This window comes from Mandrillus leucophaeus, unplaced genomic scaffold (assembly GCF_000951045.1).
Source record: "Mandrillus leucophaeus isolate KB7577 unplaced genomic scaffold, Mleu.le_1.0 Scaffold7, whole genome shotgun sequence".
NCBI lineage: Eukaryota > Metazoa > Chordata > Mammalia > Primates > Cercopithecidae > Mandrillus > Mandrillus leucophaeus.
Window position 1 is genome coordinate 5,547,756 of NW_012107585.1, and position 10,190 is coordinate 5,557,945.

At 46.9% G+C, this 10,190-nt stretch overlaps 1 protein-coding gene across 2 annotated transcripts in view; it reads right to left on the reverse strand.

Moving 5' to 3' along the window:
• LOC105527924 (paxillin) overlaps window positions 1-6,775 on the reverse strand; it is a 42,072-nt gene extending 35,297 nt beyond the window's left edge. The window contains exon 1 of one of the 2 annotated variants that reach the window (XM_011964417.1): window positions 6,490-6,775. The gene's annotated coding sequence lies outside the window, so the exon portion shown is untranslated. Of the gene's footprint in view, window positions 1-1,923; window positions 1,959-6,489 lie in introns of those variants that run through there. The other variant, XM_011964416.1, reaches the window with a different exon arrangement.
• Window positions 6,776-10,190: the final 3,415 nt, after the last annotated feature.

A 10,190-nucleotide genomic window follows, 5' to 3' on the forward strand; every position in this document is an offset into this window, starting at 1 on the left:
AGGCCGAGACGGGCGGATCACGAGGTCAGGAGATTGAGACCATCCTGGCTAACCCGGTGAAACCCCGTCTCTACTAAAAAACACAAAAAACTAGCCGGGCGAGGTGGCGGGCGCCTGTAATCCCAGCTACTCGGGAGGCTGAGGCAGGAGAATGGCGTAAACCCGGGAGGCGGAGCTTGCAGTGAGTTGAGATCCGGCCACTGCATTCCAGCCTGGGCGACAGAGCAAGACTCCGTCTCAAAAAAAAAAAAAAAAAGGCTAAAAAAGAAGAAAGAATAAAGAACAGATGGCACAAACGGAAAATGAATGTCAAGATGATAGACTTCAATCTAACCACACTGATAATTACTTTAAAATTTAAAAGGTTTATATACTCCAATTAAAAGGCAGAAATTGTCAGGCTGGGTAGAAAGGCAGTATTTAACACATGCTGCTATCTACAAGAAACACACTTTACATGTAAAGACACAGATAGATTCAGTGTAAAGCAATGGGGAAAGATATACCATGCAAACACTAATATCAAGGAAGGCAGAGTGGCCCTTTGAGGGAGCCAGCTGGCAGCTGCCACTGAGCTCTGGTGTGCCCTCGCCTGCTCCCGACTTGCCACTGTTTGCCCTCACCCCAGAACAAGTCAGCTAGGAAGCCACACCATAGCTATGGCTTTCAAAGCCATCGGTGGAACTAGAGGTGGCAATTTATTAAATCAGAATTACCCTAACCTGCCGCAACATCAAATCTCTGGAGAAGGTGTGTGCTGACTTGATCAGAGGTGCCAAGGAAAAGAATCTCAAAGTGAAGATCAGTTTGGATGCCTACCAAGACTCTGAGAATCACTATAAGAAAAACGCCTCGTGGTGAAGGAAACAAGGGATCGTTTCCAGATGAGAATCCACAAGTGACTCACTGACCTGGACGGTCCTCCCGAGATTGCTAAGCAGATTACGTCCATCTGTCCTGAGCTGAGATTCAAGGTTAAAGTCACTACTGCAGATGTTTCAAGCAACTATTTTATTAAACAGAATAGCAGTTGTTTAAAAGAAAAAAAGAAAGAAAGTTGAAGTGCTTCTGTTAATAGCAGACGAGGCAGACTTCCAGACAGGAATATTACCTGAGGTAAAGAGGGACATTTCATAATGATAAGAGTCAACTCACCATGAAGACATAATCGTCCTAAATGTACACACACTCAATGACAGAGCTCTAAAGTAGATAAAGCAAAAATGGACAACATTGAAAAGAAAAAGCGACAAATCCACAATCCTAGTTGGAAACTGGAGATTTTGACTCTCCAGTTGGGAAAGCTCAATAATTGAGAAAAAGCTCTTCCAAAGGAAGCCAGGGGAAGATAAAAGCAAATAACCCAAGAAAGGTGAAGAGCAGGAGGACAGCAGGCTGACAGACTGCTGGTCTGGGGAACATGAGGGACCCCAAGCCTTTGCTCACAGAAGAAGAGGCAGCTGGAGGACGGCCACAGAGCAGGAAATCCTCCCTCCTCTGCACACAGCCCACAGACCTTCCCCAGAGGGAAGCACACCAGCTCACACCACACTTCTCCTGGGGTCACTTTCAGTCCCTGATAACCCTGGGTAGGGGTGAGTGCTCAACAGCCCCCACTGCCATCAGCAGACACCTGGTTTATTATGTTTCCTCAATTACTGCACCCCCGAGCACATGATACATGATCCACAGATGACTTTCTCTCTCTCACACACACACACACACGCGCGCGCGCGCACACATACACACCAGACTGTCCCCTCTCTTCCCTCCTCCCCAATGGCACCGCATGGCATCACCCTTACCAGCGAGCGGGAATCAGAACAGAGTCTACAATGTGAGCAATGGGCTGTACGGGACAGTCACTGAATCCAATCCCAGCTCTGCCACTAACCAGCAACTCACCTCAGGCAAGTCGCTCACCTCTCTGTCCTTCAGTGTCGTCATCTAGAATACCTACTTCAGAGGGCTGTTGTGAGGAAACGATAAGGGAACACAAGGGAGGTATTTAGAACAGTGGCTGCCACAGAGTGAGTGACACTATATTAATGCTGGCACTTATGGCCAGGTGCGGTGGCTCACATCTGTAATCCCAAAAGTTTGGGAGGCCGAGGTGGGAGGATCATCTGAAGTCAGGAGTTCAAGACCAGCCTGGCCAACATGGTGAAACCCCATCTCTACTAAAAATACAAAAATTAGCTGGGTGTGGTGATGGGCACCTGTAATTCCAGCTACTCTGGAGGCTGAGACAGGAGAATCGCTTGAACCTGTGAGGTGGAAGTTACAGTGAGCCAAGATTGCACCACTGCATTCCAGCCTGGACGACAGACCAAGACTTTACTTTGTCTCAAAAAAAAAAAAAAAAAAAAATGCTAGCATAATTCCAATTATGTAAACACATATGTACCAAAAATATTTTACAGAAATACATTAAAATATGAATTGTGGTCATCTCTGGATGATTCTATGAGCTTTCATTATTTTCTTTCTTGTGCATCTCTACAGTTTTCAATTTCTTTTTTTTGTTTTGTTTTGTTTTAGACAAGGTCTCGCTCTGTTGCCCAGGCTGGAGTGCAGTGGTGCAATCACGCATCACTGCAGCCTCGACCTCCTGGGCTCAGGCAATCCTCCCACCTCAGCCTCCCGGGGCACCACAAGCGCACGCCATCACACCCTGCTATTTTTTAAATTTTCTTGTAAAGACGAGATTTCACTATGTTGACCAGGCTGGTTTTCAAATTTTCTACAATGAATATGTATAACACTGATAATCAGTTTTTAAAAACCAGTAAAATATTTAAAAACACAAATATAATCAACCCATTTAATACATATTTATAGCAATATACAAAAATAAATTTTAAAAACTGTGAAGATATTTAAGCCCAATTACTTCTTGGCCTTTTGAGTATTAATACATGCTACAAATTGGATGAAACTCAAAAACATCACACTAAGTGAAAGAGGCCAGTCACAAAAGGTCACATACTATATGATTCCATTTTATGATTCCATATTATATGATTCTACTTTCATCAAGACCAAAACTAGAGTAGTAGAGGGAAGTGGTAACGGGGAGTGATGAAAATGTTTTAGAACTAGATAGAATAGATGCACAACACTGTGAACTTACTCAATGCCACTGAAGTGGCATTTAAAAGGTTTTGGAGGCTGAGTGTAGTGGCTCATGCCTGTAATCATCCCAGCACTTTGAGAGGCTGAAGTGGGAGGATAGGCTGAGCCCAGGAGTTCAAGACCAGCCTAGGCAATATAGCAAGACCTCGTCGCTACAAATGATACAAAAACTAGCTAGGTGTGGTGGCGCACATCTGTGGTCCCAGCTGACGTGGGAGAATCACTTGAGCCTGGGAAGTCAAGGCTGCGGTGAGCTGTAATCACACCACTACACTCCAGCCTAGGTGACAGAGTGAGACCCTGTCTCAATAATAATAATAAAGTGGTTTTCTACTTTTTATTTAAGAGGTGGATGGTGTCTTGCTATGTTGCCCTAGCTGGACTTGAACTCCTGAGCTCAGGGGATCCTCCTACCTTACCCTTCCAAGTAACTGAGACTACAGTCAGGTGCTACTCTGCCTGTTTTTAAATTATTTTGAATTGTACACTTTAAAATAGTTAATTTGGGCTGGCCACAGTGGCTCACACCTGTAATCCCAACACTTTGGAAGCTGAGGCAGGCAAGTCACTTGAGGCCAGGAGTTTGAGACCAGCCTGGCCAACATGGGGAAACACTGTCTCTACTGAAAATACAAAAAATTAGCTGGGCGTGCTGGTACATGCCTGTAATCCTAGCTACTTGGTAGGCTGAGGCACGAGAATCGCTTGAACCTGGGAGGCAGAGGTTGCAGTGAGCCAAGACTGCACTGCTGCACTCTGGCCTGGTCGACAGAGCAAGACTCTGTCTGAAAAAATATATATACGCGCACACATATATATATACACACACACACACACATATAATTAAATAAAATGGTTAATTTTACACTATGCGAGTTTCACCTTAGTTTTAAAAAAATAACAATGAAGGGTGTGCATATCATATCCATGCTTACCTATTTATAAATGCATAGAAAATGGTTGAGAAAGATGCACATCAAACTATTAACAATATTTAACCTGGTGGAGGAAAGGAAGAAGGAACTTTCACTTCTGTAGCTTTTTTTTTTCCTTTTTACAAAAAGCATGTATCTTCTTTTTTTCTTGAGACGGAGTCTTGCTCTGTCGTACAGGCTGGAGGGCAGTGGCGTGATCTCGGCTCACTGCAACCTCTGCCTCCCAGGTTCAAGCAATTCTCCTGCCTCAGTCTCCTGAATAGCTGGGATTACAGGTGCCCGCCACTACGCCTGGTTAACTTGTAGTTTTAGTATAGACGGGGCTTCACCATGTTGGTTAGGCTGGTCTTGAACTCCCGACCTCAGGTGATCCACCCGCCTCAGCCTCCCAAAGTGCTGGCTTATAGGCATGAGCCACTGTGTCCAGACACATGTATCTTCTTTAACTTAAAAACTTTCATAAAAGTAGGCCAGGAATGGTGGCTCATGCCTGTAATCCCAGCACTTTGGGAGGCCGAGGTGGGAGGATCACTTGAACCCAGGAGTTTGAGACCAGCCTGGGCAACATGGTGAAACCTGGCTCTATAAATAATACAAAAATTAGCTGGGCATGGTGGTACATGCCTGCAGTTCCAGTACTCAGGAGGCTGAGGTGGGAGGATCACCTAAGCCTGGGAGATTGAGGCTGCAGTGGAACAAGATCTTGCCACTGCACTTCAGCCTGGGCGACAGAGCAAGACCCTGTCTCAAGAAAGAAAAAAAAAAAGAAAAAAAAACAACTTTCATAAAAGTAAATAACAGTATCAGATACAAAATGACATGAGAAAGGTCCCTAGGCAAAAATGAAGGTTTGAGGCCACACCATGGCAGGCATGTTCTAGAAATGAGGAAAACTCGGATTCCAGATTTCCCAAAAAAGGGCTAGAAGAAGGAAAACGCTTACTCTGTTACGTTCCTGGACAAGTCCTTTCTCCTAGGAGTGCCTCAGCAAAATGAGGGGGTTGAACTTGATAAGCAATTTTCCAACATGTGTTTTGGGGTTTTTTTAGAGACGAGATCTTGCTCTGTTACCCCAGGCTGGAGGGAAGTAGCAAAGCTTCCTGGGTTCAACAGATCCTCCTGCCCCAGCCTCCCAAGTAGCTGGGACTACAGGTGTATGCTACCATGCCTGGTTAATTTTTTTATTTTTTATTTTATTTATTTATTTATTTATTTATTTATTTATTTATTTATTTTTGAGACAAAGTCTCACTCTGTTGCCCAAGCTGGAGTAGAGTGGCACAATCTCTGCTCACTTCAACCTCCCCTTTCCGGATTCGAGCAATTCTCCTGTCTCAGCCTCCCGAGTAGCTGGGATTACAGGCGCCCGCCACCACACCTGGCTAATCTTTGTATTTTTAGTAGAGACAGGGTTTCACCACGTTGGCCAGGCTGATCTCGAACTGCTGACCTCAGGTGATTCTCCCACCTCAGCAACTCAAAGTGCTAGGATTACAGGCGTGAGCCACCACGCCCAGCCAATTTTTTTTTATTCTCTGTAGAGATGGAGTCACTATGTTGCCCAGGCTGGTCTCAAACTCCTGGGCTCAAGCGATCCTCCTGCATCAGCCTCCCAAAGTGCTGGGAATATAGGCGTTAAGCCACTGCACCCAGCTCCAGATGTTTTTATATATTTGTTTTCAAATTTTTAAAACTCCACAAAATCCCTTTCGTAATTGTGGTCTTAGATGGAAGCCCAATATATAAACAGAGAAAAAGCGAGCAGCTCTGACTGAAGAAGGTAACGGCCACAAACTCCCAACCATAGGAGGAAATGACATCCTAAGGCTCCTTCCAGCTCTGGAAGCACAGGAGGAGTCTAAGAAAGAATGGATCAGTCCAGAAGCACAAAGCGGGAGTGCAGACTGGTAATACCCAACAGGCCATTAGGAAGGAAAATCTCACAGACAGTTGAAGCAGGGAGAAGAGGAAGAACAGAGCCAGGATAGAGCCCAAGCCAGTGATGCCCAAAGGAGCTGCTACCAGCAATGCCCTCAATTGCCAGTGATCAGTCAATCAAGGGTCTCCCAGGATAGTGACACCCCAGCCCCCATGCTTTGGCCAAAGTCAGGCAGATAACAGCTGTCTTCTGGTCACTGTTCCTGCTGCTCTAGAGGCACAAACAGGATGTTTAGAAGCAGATGACCACAAGTGACCACAGGAAGCCATGACAACCGCCTCCAGGTGACGATCTTCTTCCCCAGCTTCTTTCCGGCTTGGCTGCCTCCAAAGACCAAGCAAAAAGATTTCAAGTGCCAACTTCCAAAGAGAGAGAAGGGGGAGGAGTTCTTGGAAAGTTCAGGACACAGCAGAAGAGGCCATTTGAGGTGGTGAGGCAGGAAGAAATGAGACCACCCAGCTATCCCGACAGCTACCTCACCTCAAAGACGCACTGAGGCTGATGATGCTAAGGAGGGGGGAAGAAACTGCACATCCACTGCTTGGGACAGAGGACCTTCCAAGACGGGCAGCATGTGACCAGGCAGGCTCAGGAGGGCTGCCAAGTCGCGTCTCTGAGGAGCAAGTGCAGTGTTCCAGGCATCACGACCACTCCTCCACACCCACCCCAGAGAAGCCTGTCCCACTCGGCTGTCCCAGAGCACATCAGTGATGAGAAACTGCCTTAGCCAGCCAGCCAAGCCAGGAGTCCACAGGGGAAATGGCAAATCCAGAGGAAACCAAGTGCAGGCCATCGGACACTCCCGTTTCCACCTAAGGAAGAGGAATGTTCCTGGAAACAGAGAGGAGGCAAAGCTCGGCCAGAACTCTCTGAGCCACTTCAAACCTCTAACAGAGCCCAGGGTGGGTCCCATGGATCAACCGCCCGTAAAGGGGTACAGTCACTGGGCCAGCTTCATGACACAGCTGTGTCCACCCAGTGTACAACCACCAAGTTCACAGTCCAGAAAACCGACTCTTTTTTTCTACTGCTACTAGGAGCCTCAGGGGCCAGACCACCCCATGAGGCTTTCTGGGTGCCTAGAGTGCTGGGAAAAGCCCAGGGCTGACCTGGGAGCGGATCCCAGAGCAGCTCCCTGTGGCAGCTCTCACTAATGTGAGTGTTAGATGAGCGATTAGTATAAACCAAGCCACCAAGCCACCTCCTCCCCAACCACTTCCGCATGAAAGCCACCAAAGAGGCTCAGGGGAAATTAAAAGTCATATAACCAAAACCTAACTAACACCACCAGCCCAGGGGTATGGCCATTTCCCCTCCACAGCAGAGTCACAAACATTCTCTAACCCACGGCGCCATGAAGAGTCCTAAATCACACTCTCCCAGAAAATAACTGAAGTCAGATTCTTCCCCCAGGCCAAGCTAAGCAACCAAACAGGGCCAACTGCATTAACTGCCCACCAGCAAGGCCACGGGAAATGCAGCCAACCTAAAGACGAAGTGGAAGTTAAATTCGAAGAGTGGGCTGGGTGCAATGGCTCACACCTGTAATCCCAACACTTTGGGAGGCCGAGGTGAGCAGATCACTTGAGCCCAGGAATTCAAGACCAGCCTGTCCAACATGGCGAAATCCCATTTCTACTAAAAATACAAAAAATTAGCTGGGTGTGGTGGCAGGCGCCTGTGATCCCACCTACTCGGGAGGCTGAAGCAGGAGAATTGCTCGAACCCAGGAAATGGAGGTTGCAGTGAGCCGAGATCGTGCCATTGCACTCCAGCCTGAGCGACGGAACGAGACTCTGTCTCAAAAAAAAATCAATTATTAAAAAATAAATAAGGCCCTGCATGGTGGCTCACGCCTGTAATTCCAGCACTCTGGGAGGCCAAGGTGGGTGGATCAATTGAGGTCAGGAGTTTGAGACCAGCCTGGCGAACATGGTGAAACCCCATCTCTACCAAAACTACAAAAAATAGCCAGCATGGTGGCGCATGCCTGTAATCCCAGCTACTCATGAGGCTGAGGCATGAGAATCACTTGAACATGGGAGGTGGAGGGTGCAGTGAGCTGAGATCACACCCCTGCACTCCAGCCTGGGCAACAAAGCAAGACTCCATCTTAATAAATAAATAAACAAACAGGCCGGCACGGTGGCTCACTCCTGTAATCCCAGCACTTTGGGAGGCAAGGCGGGCAGATCATTTGAGATCAGGAATTTGAGACCAGCCTGGCCAACATGGTGAAACCCTGTCTTTACTAAAAGTACAAAAATTAGCCAGGCGTGGTGGCGGGCACCTGTAATCCCAGCTACTTGGGAGGCTGAGGCAAGAGAATCGCTTGAACCCAGGAGGCGGAGACTTCAGTGAGCTGAGATTGCGCCACTGCACTCCAGCCTGGGCGATAACGTGAGACTTAGTCTCAAAAATAAATAAACAAACAAACAAATGCCAAGAGAGTGATACCAAAAGCCAAACCCTCCACCCCAGGAGTTGTCAAGATTATTCCAAGAATGAACGATAACCATCACCATTTACTGAGCACTTTAAAAGTATTTCAGGAAAGTATGTCAGGAAATGCACCTATTTCATGGATTAGGAGACCAAGGCTCAGAGTGTAAAGTGATCTGCCAAGGTCACACAAGTCGTAGGCGACTGCACTGATACAGAACCAAGTGTGGCTGATGTCAGAGGCTGGGTTCTATGCCACCTCCCCACCCTGAACCCAGAGAGAACTCAGGTTCTCCAGAGGAGGAAGTGGTTTGCTGCAGGCTCAGCATCACTGTGGGTGTTGCAGTTCATACCCATTTAATCACCAACCACCAGTAAGTATTTATTAAACGACCACAGAGAGAACAGAGCAGTGCTTGGTGGTAAGAGATATTTGAAAGGCAGATAAAATCCCTGTCTTCAAGGAGCTTACAGGGCAGAGCAGGAGACAGAAGAAAGCCCAATTTACACAGATCTGTGAAGTTTTACCTTAGCAGGAGGGTCAACAGGCTGGTTAATTTTATCTGGGAAAAAAGCCTTCTCAAAAAGGTGGATTCAGTTAAGATTTTAAAGGCAGAGGGTAAGATGAGTCAGGAGAAGGCTATTTTCTGCAACTTGAACCAAGATCTAGACTCAAGGCAGAACTGAGTGGTTGGCATGGTCAGAAGTCAAATGTAATTCAGAGACTGCAGTACAAGATACCCCCGAGATCTGGCAACTGCCTTGGTCATTAAATATCAAGCACAGGGCGTTCTTAGAATCCCCCAAAGCAGGAGCCAAGTAGGAATATGTATGAGGCCAGTGAGACCCAATGTAGGCAACAGAGAGGGTCAAATATGAGGCTGGAGCTACTGAGGTTAACCAAGCGGTGACAGAGTACATGCATCCCATGAAGCCTGATCTGATTTTTCAAAAGAAACAATATGCAATGAAATTCTGTCTCTACTAAAAATACAAAAATTAGACAGGCGTAGTGGTGCCTGTAATCCCAACTACTCAGGAGGTTGAGGTAGGAGAATTGCTTGAACCCAGGAGACGGAGGTTGCAGTGAGCCGAGATCGTGCCACTGCACTTCAGCCTGGGCGACGCAGTGAGACTCTGTCTCAAAAAAAAAAAAAAAAAGGAATGACATGGACTTTTTGGTGCAATCACCTGATGCTTTAAATGTAGGCAACTAATTTGGAATATTTTAAATACCATGGAGACCAAGCAACAATGGTCTGCAGGCCAAAACTGACCCATAGATTTCTGCCGTGAGGTTTCCCATATGAAAAACCAGAAAGAAGGCCAGGCACAGTGGCCCACACCTGTAATCCCAGCTCTTTGGGAGGCTAAGGCAGGTGGATCACCTGAGGTCAGGAGTTTGAGACCAGTCTGACCAATATGGTGAAACCCCATCTCTACTAAAAATATGAAAAGTAGCCAGGCATGATGGCACGCACCTGTAGTCTCAGCTACTTGGGAGGCTGAGGCAGGAGAATCGCCTGAACCCCGGAGGCAGAGGTTGCAGTGAGCTGAGATCACGCCACTGTACTCTAGCCTGGTTGATAGAGCGAGACTCTATCTCAAAAAAAAAAAAAAAAAAAGAGAGAGAGAAAGAAAAACCAGAAAGAGACTGGGCTGGTTGTGGGAAGACCCACCCAAGGTTCAGGTTCTTGCATCATTGCCTGTGGTAACACTGGGTGTGTTCCCTTCCCCTA